We start from the raw sequence: 10,617 nt of genomic DNA, 5'->3' as shown, positions 1-10,617 counted from the left end.
GAATGGAGTGTGTGTGTGTGGAGATGGGAAAGTGGATGAGGGAATGTAGTGTGTGTGGGGGGGGGGGGGGGCAGAGAGAGGGAATGGAGTGTGTGGGGGGGGGGGGGGCTGGGGAGAGGGAATGGAGTGTGTGTGTGGGGGGATGGGAAAGGGGATGAGGCAATGTAGTGTGTGTGGGGGGGGGGGGGCGGGGAGAGGGAATGGAGTGTGTATGTGGGGCGGGGAGAGGGGGATGAGGGAATGGAGTGTGTGTATGTGTGTTTGTGGGGATGGGAAAGGGGATGAGGGAATGTTGTGTGTGTGTGTGTGGGGGGCGGGGAGAGGGAATGGAGTGTGTGTGGGGGGGGGGGGCAGAGAGAGGGAATGGAGTGTGTGTGGGGGGGGGCTGGGGAGAGGGAATGGAGTGTGTGTATGTGTGTTTGTGGGGATGGGAAAGGGGATGAGGGAATGTAGTGTGTGTGTGGGGGGCTGGGGAGAGGGAATGGAGTGTGTGTGTGTGTGTGTGTGTGTGTGTGTGGGGTGGGGAAAGGGAATGAGGGAATGGAGTGTGTGTGTGTGGGGGGATGGGAAAGGGGATGAGGGAATGTAGTGTGTGTGGGGGGAGGGGGGGTGGGGAGAGGGAATAGAGTGTGTGTGGGGGGTGGGGAGAGGGGAATGAGGGAATGGAGTGTGTGTATGTGGGGTGGGGAGAGGGAATGGAGTGTGTGTGTGGGGGGGGGGATGGGGAAGGGAATTGAGGGAATGGAGTGTGTGGGGGGGGGGGTGAAGAGGGAATGGAGTGTGTGTGGGGTGGGGAGAGGGAATGGAGTGTGTATGTGTGGTGGTGGAGAGAGGGGATGAGGGAATGGAGTGTGTGTGTGGGGATGGGAAAGGGGATGAGGGAATGGAGTGTGTGTGGGGGTGGGGAGAGGGAATGGAGTGTGTATGTGTGGTGGTGGAGAGAGGGGGATGAGGGAATGGAGTGTGTGTGTGTGTGGGGTGGAGAGAGAGGGATGAGGGAATGGAGTGTGTGTGTGTTGGGTGTGGAGAGGGGGATGAGGGAATGGAGTGTGTGTGGGGGGGGGGCGGGAGGGGAGGGGGAATTGAGTGTGTGTGTGTGGGGTTGGGAGAGGGGGCTGAGGGAATGGAGTGTGTGTGTGGGGTGGGGAGAGGGGATGAGGAGTGTGTGTGTGGGGTGGGGGGAGGGGATGAGGGTGTGTGTGTGGGGTGGGGGGAGGGGATGAGGGTGTGTGTGTGGGGTGGGGGGAGGAGATGGGAGAGGGGATGAGGGAATGGAGTGTGTGTGTGTTGGGTGGGGAGAAGGGGATAAGGGAATGGAGAGTGTGTGTGTGTGGGGTGGGGAGAGGGGGATGAGGGAATGGAGTGTGTGTGGGGGGTGGGGAGGGGAAATAGAGTGTGTGTGTGTGTGGGGGGGGGGGGTGGGGAGGGGAAATGGAGTGTGTGTGTGTGTGGGGTGGGGAGAGGGGGTGAGGGAATGGAGTGTTTGTGTGGGGTGGGGAGAGGGGATGAGGTGTGTGTGTGTGTGGTGGGGAGAGGGGATGATGGTGTGTGTGTGGGGTGGCGGATGGGAGAGGGGATGAGGGTGTGTGTGTGTGGGGGGGGGGGGGGTGGGTGTGGGAGAGGGGATGAGGTTTGTGTGTGGGGGGGGTGGGAGAGGAGATGAGGGTATGTGTGTGTGTGTGGGGGGGGTGGGAGAGGGGATGAGGGTGTGGGCGAGGGGATGAGGGTGTGTGTGAGAGGGGATGAGGGTGTGTGTGTGTGTGGGGGGGTGGTGGGCGAGAGGGTATGAGGGTGTGTGTGGGGGGGAGGGGGGGGTGGAAGAGGCGATGAGGATGCGGGAGAGGGGATGAGGGTGTGTGTGTGTCTGTGTGTGTGTGTGTTGGGAGCGAAAGAAGCGTCAGCAAACGGAAAGCGGAAAACTCCAAAACCAGCACATCATTCCCAATAAAGTCCGTCCCGCCAAGCTCAGAGCTATTCATGGGAGTTGCTCATGACGACGCGTGCTGTGCAAGACAAGACGGCGCCATGTTTTTAACTTTCATTTAACGGACACGAGGCCGGTAACGGAAAACGTTATTTCCCTCACCCTGACCCCACCTATTACCCTGAGCCCACATATTACCCTGACCCCACCTATTACCCTGACCCCACCTATTACCATGAACCCACCTATTACCCTGACCCCACCTATTACCATGAGCCCACATATTACCCTGACCCCACCTATTACCATGAACCCACCTATTACCATGAACCCACCTATTACCATGAGCCCACATATTACCCTGACCCCACCGATTACCCTGACCCCACCGATTACCCTGACCCCACCGATTACCCTGACCCCACCGATTACCCTCACCCCACATTACCCTGACCCCACCTATTACCCTGACCCCACCTATTACCCTGACCCCACATATACCCTGACCCCACCTATTACCCTGACCCCACATATTACCTTGACCCCACCTATTACCCTGACCCCACCTATTACCCTGACCCCACATATTACCCTGACCCCACATATTACCCTGACCCCACCTATTATCCTGACCCCACATATTACCCTGACCCCACATATTACCCTGACCCCACCTATTACCCTGACCCCACCGATTACCCTGACCCCACCTATTACCCTGACCCCACATATTACCCTGACCTCACCTATTACCATGAGCCCACCTATTACCCTGAACCCACTGATTACCCTGACCCCACCTATTACCCTGACCCCACCTATTACACTGACCCCACCTATTACCCTGACCCCACCTATTACCCTGACCCCACCTATTACCCTGACCCCACCTATTACCATGAACCCACCTATTACCCTGACCCCACCTATTACCCTGACCCCACCTATTACCATGAACCCACCTATTACCCTGACCTCACCTATTACCCTGACCTCACCTATTACCCTGACCCCACCTATTACCCTGACCCCACCTATTACCCTGACCCCACCTATTACCCTGACCCCACCTATTACCCTGACCCCACCTAATACCCTGACCCCATAAAGCTGTAAGGCCCCATAAAGCTGTGATCCGTGCTTCCGTACTCCCGATCGAGGCTTTAATATTCCGGGAATATTTCGTGTTTCCTATACCTGTACCTGTCGGGCTCACCTATTACCCTGACCCCACCTATTACCTTGACCACGAGGTGACGCTAAACATGAGGGTTATATTACTCTGGTGGAGGTTAACATGGGGATTGGGGGTTACTGTTATAAATGATAACCCCTTGCTGCTGGGGGATGTTAACATTGGAGTTATAATCCCGTGATAAACGTTAACGCCAAGGTTCTCCTGGATTTACAGACGCTCGTGGACACGACTACCCCGCCCTTCCCCCTCCCCAGCGACTCGCTCGGTGGACCGGGGGGCACGACTCGCTCGGTGGACCCCGTCGCACGACTCACTCGGTGGACCGGGGGGCACGACTCGCTCGGTGGACCCGGTGGCACGACTCGCTCGGTGGACCCTGTGGACCCGGTGGCACGACTCGCTCGGTGGACCCGGTGGCACGACTCGCTCGGTGGACCCGGTGGCACGACTCGCTCGGTGGACCCGGTGGCACGACTCGCTCGGTGGACCCGGTGGCACGACTCGCCCGGTGGACCCTGTGGCACGACTCGCTCGGTGGACCCGGGGGCACGACTCGCTCGGTGGACCCGGGGGCACGACTCGCTCGGTGGACCCGGTGGCACCACTCGCCTGGTGGACCTGGGAGCACGACTCGCTCGGTGGACCCGCTGGCACGACTCGCTCGGTGGACCTGGGGGCACGACTCGCCAGGTGGACCCTGTGGCACGACTCGCTCGGTGGACCCGGGGGCACGGCTCGCTCGGTGGACCTGGGGGCACGACTCGCCAGGTGGACCCTGTGGCACGACTCGCTCGGTGGACCCGGGGGCACGACTCGCTCGGTGGACCCGGTGGCACGACTCGTCCGGTGGACCCGGTGGCACGACTCGCCCGGTGGACCCTGTGGCACGACTCGCTCGGTGGACCCGGTGGCACCACTCGCCCGGTGGACCCGGGAGCACGACTCGCTCGGTGGACCCGCTGGCACGACTCGCTCAGTGGACCCGGTGGCACGACTCGCTCGGTGGACCCGGGGGCACGACTCGCTCGGTGTCGGGGGCTGTGATGGGGAAGGAATGAGAGGGGAGGGGCGTAGTGGGGGATTCTACTCTCAGACGGAGATTGTCAAGGAAAAGGGGAGGAGGCAGAGGATGAAGGGGGTGGAAGGGGGGACTTTGCGTCCAGACTTTAGACCCAATGCTATAGTCGGCGGGGCATGTGGAGCAGGACCCACCGAGGTGGAAAGAGTGCGATAAAGAAGCAGGTAATGTAGGTCCCCGTAAAGCTGTGATCCGTGCTTCCGTACTCCCGATCGAGGCTTTAATATTCCGGGATTATTTAGTGTTACCTGTACCTGTACCTGTCGGGCTTACCGGCGTTGCTCGGCATCGTGGAGGTGGAGGATTGGTGGAGGAGGAGGAGGAGGTGGAGGATTGAGGGGAGGAGGTGGAGGATTGGGGGTGGAGGAGGTGGAGGATTGGGGGTGGAGGAGGTGGAGGATTGGGGGTGGAGAGTGGAGGTGGAGGTGTGTTCCCTCCATGACAAACGTGGACTTGTAATTTGTACTCTATTTATTTATTTATGGGTGATTATCCCAGATCACAATGGTATTACTATTGATGACCACGTCACGTGTACGATGTATGGTAATCTTCCGCAGGTGGGAATATTTATTGTCATGTGATGACCAAGTCCAATGTTTATTACAGTATTTCCTTTTTTAATGGTCATCCTTTGATGTTTTCATTCATTATATAAATATATAATATAAAATAATATAATATAATATTACCGTATGTATCTATCAAAAACTACATTCCTGTTGATGAAGTTTTCCAAAAGTTAACGATCTGTAAATTCTACCAAGTGAAGAATGATGGGGGCGGAGGGACAAGGTGTGTTCAGCGTTGGCTCTTCCCTTTGCACACTCACCCAGCCCTCCAAAGGTGACTTCGCAAGTGGCGGCACGTGCGCGCGGCGAGTGACGTAACGCCGATTGCGATGTATAGGTGCGTCACGTGCTGAAATGCAGAATGCGGTGTATGCGTACGCGCCGAGGCAATGGGTGCTGAGGTAAGTGGTGACGTGTTTGTACCTGCGATTAGAAGGATTTTTTTGGGGTGTTTTCGAAGAAGCATCGGTTGAAGAGACCGTGTTCGAAGTGAGGTGGGCTCGTGTTGCTATAGAGATAGTTTACGCGCTCTTTTTGGTGCGGAATTTAGCTCTCGTGGATGAACGGACCTCGTAACTTAATGTGCGTGAAATTCGTCGGCGGAGGAACTCGGTGAACGCACTGATTGAGAAAAGTGTGCTTGAGATGTGTGTGCGGCCTAAGTCTCTGAAAGAGCCGTCCGGGCCGCGTACGTCCGGCTCGCGTACGTCCGCCTCGCTGAGTTGGGTCGCGCTCTTTCGAGTTTCCTCAGATTATGACGACAGAGTCGCGAACGGGAGAAAGATAGAGACTGGATGGAAAAACTTGTCTGACGTCATCGACGATTGGCTCGTGTTTGGCGTTATTAAACGGGAAAAACTGAGATAACATCTTTTGTTAGAATCGTCTTGGGTGTTTTGTTTTAAAAAGAAACAAAATAAAAACCCAGAGTTTGTATATCTGATCATTATCGGATGTCGTCCCTTTAATACCTCAATGTGAAGGAAACGTGACAGGAGCGATTTCCCGCCATCAATTCTTCGGGGGAGAGACACAACCGTATCCGTTCCGTCATTGGTCGGGAATGTGTGACGTCACCAATGTTTTTTTTTTTCTGCAGTTGGTGATGTCACGGGCGTTTGCACGTGACTTGCCTTTTGGCCAATCGCGGATGAGATGGGAGTTGTCTTTGCAGATTTGGTGGGAAATTCGTTTAATATACGATTTGTGTGGTTGTTATAATATTAGTAATTGTCAGTTTTTCAATTTGACTTCATCAGGTCATGTGACTTGAGGACTAGTGAAATGTGGGAGTTGTGCATGCTTCATGCATGTTATAATTCTGTATTCCGTTGTAAATTAACTGATGGTTTGTATCAATCGGTATTTAAATGCCAGTTTTGGCCATTAAATGTTAAATATGTAACACAGATGAGTAGAACAACTTCCTTTTAAAAATAATGCTTGAAAATAGGTAAAGTTTTCAAAACTTAAAATACCAAACTTTTACAAATGGAATTACCATTCTTGGAATTACTTGGAATTACCAAGTCAAAAAAAATGGAATTACCTTGAGACATACCTGCTTTAGGTATTTTCTTACCAGGTGTATTTTCCACAATCTTTAAATTTTTGGTTAATTTGATGATTTTTTTTGATTTTTTTTCAAATCAATTCGCAAATCCATTTTTCACTTCATTGCATCGAGGGCCGCACATAGTGAAAAGAGAGATTTTGAGGTACTTTCACATTACCATTGTACTCATTACATTAACCAATAGTATTGCTCGTTTTGAGGTTTACCTTCTTCAAACCAGGACAGGACCTTCAACTTCATCAGCTGTGACTTCCTTGTAGGAAAGACTGCATGACTTTGATTCACCACCCTCCATGTCCGCACCTCATGTCCCCCTTGTACTTGTTACCCTCTCCCCTCCCAGTCTCCAATCCTTCTACCCTTCCATCATTACCCTTCATCAACTTGCACGTGACTTCCCTGGTGGTGTTTAATCCCTGGTGTTGGGCTAGCGGCTAGGGTGCCGGCTTAGGATCCAAGGATCCTGGGTTCGAATCCCGGTCGATCGCTGAATTAACGCCAGGGGGGTTGACTCAGCCTGTCATCCTTCCGAGGTCGGCAAATTGAGTACCAGTTCACTGGTAATTCCCTGTTTGTCGTTAAAGGCGGCAAAAAGGGTTGGGGTCAGGAAGGGCATCCGGCCGTAAAACATTGCTTCAAATAGGGGACCGAAAAACAACAACAACCACGGTTCCCGAAAAAGGCCAAACCCCGCTTTGCGGGGAAAAATGGCCTCTAAAAGTGGTTATATTTTTTTATATAACTTGAATTTTCTTGATCTACTCTACCCCTCACCCCCCCAAAGAGCACTCCATTTCCCACTTTGTGTCATGTACGGACGGCTCCTTTGAGCTTTTCAAACTCCGAGTCTGTGCTTCGTCTTCGGTCCGATCCTGCTGTTTCTCAACCCAAGAGATCCGCAGGTTGCGGCGCAAGAAAATCCACAAGTGTCGAACGAAAATCCCGTTCTCCATCTATTTTCAGCCGACCGTGTCGTTCGCACTTTGTTATCCTTGGGCGTGATTCTCCAGTCTCTTCTGCATGAGCGTTTGCTCCTTTGATCTGTGTGTCCTCCAAAGATGCTCTGCAGGGTGGAGGGAAGAGTCCGTGCACGATCACCTGCACGAGTGCTCACGGATGTTCCGCGCTTCGTTACTTTGAGGCTTGCGGTGTCATTTTTGTTGCCCGACTTGTGGTGTTAAGCTTTCTTGGCAATGAAAACTGCATTTTGTGCTTTCTTTACCATAAATGTGCTTTGGCATAAATAAAAAAAACATTTCCTGGAAAAGTCACCAAAGGGCAATGAGGGCAATGGAGCTTGCCCATGTTGGTTGACTTTGCTTACGTTATAACTTGTAATTAATTATATATTGTCGGATGTAAAACTCGGTCTTTTGCGCTTCCTTGTCTATAACTCCATCGTGTTCGTCGACCAGAAATTAATAGCGACGCTCAAGCGGAAGTTAGACAGCACATCGAGCACCTTTTCGACTCTGGCTTTGCGTTTCCGAGCACCATCTTTGTCTCCTACGAGCCGTGATTCAGTTTGAATCTCGATATTCCCCAACGACGAGAACGCCGGCGGCAAAGTTGATTGGTCGAGGCGTTGTAATATTTCGTCCAGGTACTGGTGAACGGAAGGGTTTTGAAAGCGCCAATTAGGCGATTTGTGTTCTCCAGTTTAAGCAAATAACTAGATGCACATCACGTGCAGCAAATTTCACCTCCCTGTGCCTTGTATTTATTGTGATTTAAAACAAAATACTGCTTCTGTACTTCTGTACCTTGAGGCTCAGTTTGCAAGCCACCATGTACAATTCCAATGTAAGAAGCATAATTAATTACTCTTCTTTTGGGTGTTTTGTGTCCTCGGGGTGTTTTGTTTTGTGTCCTCGGGGTGTTTTGTTTTGTGTCCTCGGGGGTCCTTTGTGTCCTCGGGCTCCTTTGTGTCCTCGGGCTCCTTTGTGTCCTCGGGCTCCTTTGTGTCTTCGGGGTCTTCAGCGGTTTTTGGTCTTCTGGCTCCTCGGTGTCTTTTGGGTCCTCTGGATCTTCAGCGTTTTTTGGTTTTCTGGCTCCTCGGTGTATTTTGGGTCATCTGGATCTTTGGGGTATTTTGGATTGTAGGGATAATTTGTGTCTTTGGGGTCTTTTCAGTCATTTAGGTCTTTAGGGTATTTTCGGTGTTCAGAGTTCTTGGGGTCTTCTGGGTCTTTTTTTTTTCTATATAAGATCGAGGCTCATGTAAGAGCAAACATTAATGATAAAAAAAACAAACGGACACATAGGACGAAATAAAGGGAGCGGGAGACAATATGGGGAGAGACTGGGAAGCACACAAGTACAACAGTCGAGAACAGGGACATCGGGAGATTACTGGGAGTGGGAGGGCTTTGGGGGAGGAGGCATGGGAAGGGGTGGAAGGGAGGGGGGTGGGAGAGGTATATAACGCACGGACGCTGCTAGGACTTCCATGAAAGAAGTCGGTATTTCAAAAAAGTGGATCTGGGGTGAATTAATGGGGGTAGAAATGATCTAGGTTTTGGATTGGGGAAGATGAGAGATTGTGGTGAACAGGTGTTTTAAAGACCTAGAGGGAGGAGTGGGATTGAAGAGAGTGAGGGAGTTTGTTCCAGAGGTGGGAGAAAAGAGGAGTGAAGGTGAGCAGAGAGTCTTGATTTTGGCTATTTCACCATAAGAGGGTTGCAGGCAGATCTTGTGCGACCTGTAGGAATATTTGGGGGACAGAGCCCAGAGAGAGCTGGGGGGGCAAGGCCAGAGAGGCGTCGGTAGAAGACGGAAAGATCACCAACCTGCCTGCGGTGAGTGAGTGGGTGAAAGTCCCTTGGAGTTAGCTTCATCGCGGGAGATTCCAATGATTCTGAAAGCTTTGGTTTTTTTGTGAGTGAGATTATTTCTGATTTGAAACTTTCTACATACGGAATACACGTCATAGTGGAAAATAAACATGTTCACTCTTTGAAATGATTCCGTAGCCCTCCTGTTATGATGATGATGATGGTGTTGGAGATGTCATGATTTTGCATGAAGTTGGACAACAATCTTTTGATATCTCAGCCCTAAGTTGTATGCATCGTGTGTGTGTGTGTGTGTGTGTGTGTGTGTGTGTGTGTGTGTGTGTGTGTGTGTGTGTGTGTGTGTGTGTGTGTGTGTGTGTGTGTGTGTGTGTGTGTGTGTGTGTGTGTGTGTGTGTGTGTGTGTGTTAGTGTTATAGATATATGTGTATATACAGTCATGTGAAAAAGTAAGTACACCCCATGTAAAGTTTTGACTTTTTCAACATATTTCAACATACAGCTCTATTTGATCTTCATTTCAACAATATTGATAGATAAAGGTGATATAATATTACAAATATCATGAAACATTTACATTTTGTAGTTCATTGTATAATTTAAATAAACATAAATGCAAATTTAGCATGTGGAAAAAGTAAATACACCCCGACATTTATCACTACTTCAAATGCCTAAAATTAGCAGAGAAGATAACCGAGAAGGAAGTTGAGGAAGCGATAAAAGCAATGAAGAGTGGAAAAGCGGGAGGGCCGACGGGAGTTGTGGGAGATATGTTGAAGGCAGCAGGAAGTTGGGGCGTGAAGAGAATGACAGAGATCTGTAATCTGGTGGTGAAAGAAGGCCGCATTCCAGTGGATTGGGAACTGAGTACCCTCGTCACTCTATACAAGGGGAAAGGTGACCCTCTGGAGTGTGGCTCGTACCGAGCGATAAAGTTATTGGAGCATGGAATGAAGGTATTGGAAAGGGTGTTGGAGAGGAGGATAAGGAAGAAAGTGAAGATCGACGAAATGCAGTTTGGATTTATGCCAGGAAGAGGAACGACAGATGCGCTTTTCATTGTGAGGCAGTTGCAGGAGAAGTACATGGATAAGAGGAAGAAGTTGTTTTTTGGGTTTGTTGATCTGGAGAAAGCATTCGATAGGGTTCCACGCAAAGTATTGACATGGGCATTGAGGAAGTTAGGAGTGGAGGAATGGTTGATCAGAGTAGTGATGGCAATGTACAAAAGAGCACGCACAGCTGTAAGGACGAAGGACGGGAACAGTGGTGAGTTTGAGGTGAAGGTGGGAGTGCATCAGGGGTCGGTACTAAGTCCACTACTATTTGTAGCTGTGATGGAGGTGCTGGCTCAGACCGTAAAGGAGGGTTTACCGTGGGAGTTGTTGTATGCAGATGATCTGGTGTTGATTGCGGAAAGTATGGATGGACTGAAGGAAAAGATGAACAAGTGGAAGGAATGTATGGAGACAAA

The 10,617-nt window shown here is 51.1% G+C and overlaps 1 protein-coding gene across 7 annotated transcripts in view; it reads left to right on the top strand.

Moving 5' to 3' along the window:
- The first annotated feature begins 4,290 nt into the window (after nucleotides 1–4,290).
- LOC137439922 (uncharacterized) overlaps nucleotides 4,291–10,617 on the top strand; it is a 206,586-nt gene continuing 200,259 nt past the window's right edge. For 4 of the 7 annotated variants that reach the window (XM_078768274.1, XM_078768270.1, XM_078768272.1 and 1 more), the window contains exon 1: nucleotides 4,303–4,364. The gene's annotated coding sequence lies outside the window, so the exon portion shown is untranslated. Of the gene's footprint in view, nucleotides 4,365–5,036; nucleotides 5,174–10,617 lie in introns of those variants that run through there. The other 3 variants (XM_078768273.1, XM_078768271.1, XM_078768267.1) reach the window with 3 other exon arrangements.

Source organism: Myxine glutinosa, chromosome 14, assembly GCF_964187855.1.
Source record: "Myxine glutinosa chromosome 14, kmMyxGlut1.1, whole genome shotgun sequence".
NCBI lineage: Eukaryota > Metazoa > Chordata > Myxini > Myxiniformes > Myxinidae > Myxine > Myxine glutinosa.
The sequence above is the reverse complement of the archived record's forward strand: the minus strand, read 5'-3'. Positions and strand labels throughout refer to the sequence as shown.